Source organism: Penaeus monodon, chromosome 29 (assembly GCF_015228065.2).
Source record: "Penaeus monodon isolate SGIC_2016 chromosome 29, NSTDA_Pmon_1, whole genome shotgun sequence".
Classification (NCBI taxonomy): domain Eukaryota; kingdom Metazoa; phylum Arthropoda; class Malacostraca; order Decapoda; family Penaeidae; genus Penaeus; species Penaeus monodon.
Window position 1 is genome coordinate 1,363,450 of NC_051414.1, and position 926 is coordinate 1,364,375.

Consider the following 926-nt stretch of genomic DNA (forward strand, 5'->3'; position numbering starts at 1 on the left):
TGTTAAGTAGAAAGAGAAAGGTACTGTAGTTCAATTTGTATAGAATCTTAATGAATCTCTGATTCATAGGTAGAAAATGACTAGTGAATGGCAGTGTAGTAAGCGCCAATCTGCATTGAACAGATATCGAAACAGTGTTCTGTGTTCTTCAATTCCTTCGTCATCACCCTATTAGAGAAAGGCTTGTGTTTACAGCTATAGTTCCGTCCGCCATGTGAAACTCTCACGTATTGTAACTGCATGCACTTCAAATACATTATTTGTATATATTATATTGACCCCTACTCCTGCTTGTTGAACTACTATGCAAAGACCAATGTAAGTATTATTTGAAAGAAAACTTGCAACTTATGTACACGATCTGCTCTCTTTGGGTTTGTCACATAACGGGATCCATAAATACTATACATAGAGATCAACAATGTAGAGCTGGGCATATATTTTGAATATATATAATCGCTAAATAGGCCAAGAACCTGTTCTTAGTTAGGTTAATAAAAAAAAGGATTGATTTTAAAATACTATTTCCATTCCTGAAAACAAATTTCACTTCTATATGGACATTATTATCTGACCTTTATTTTTATTATTATTGTTTTACCCTGTTACTTTTCGAGTATTTTTTGCACATTTAGATTCTTTTTTTCCTAATGCTTAAAGTAAATTTCCGTCACAACTGTGCACGTCTTACAAAAACTTCCTCTACATTCTAAATTGCCCGACTTTTCTCTCCCGTAGGCAGCACTAGAAATTTAGCTGCTTTTATATCATTATTGAAACAGTTTTCTTGCTTATTCATGTTTGCTTATCAGAGTGAAATTTAATGGTCGCAAAAAGTCGCTTGGCGACATACAAATGCATGTATCCATAAGACATGCAAATATTTGCGTTTGCGAATGCGTATGCGGATAGTTGGACTATCCCTG

General features: G+C 34.2%; 1 protein-coding gene across 1 annotated transcript in view; it reads left to right on the plus strand.

Annotated features, from left to right (window-relative positions):
• The window catches only part of LOC119591885 (AP-2 complex subunit alpha-like), a gene marked incomplete in the record, with an annotated part of 45,360 nt that overhangs the window by 7,717 nt on the left and 36,717 nt on the right, over nt 1-926 (plus strand).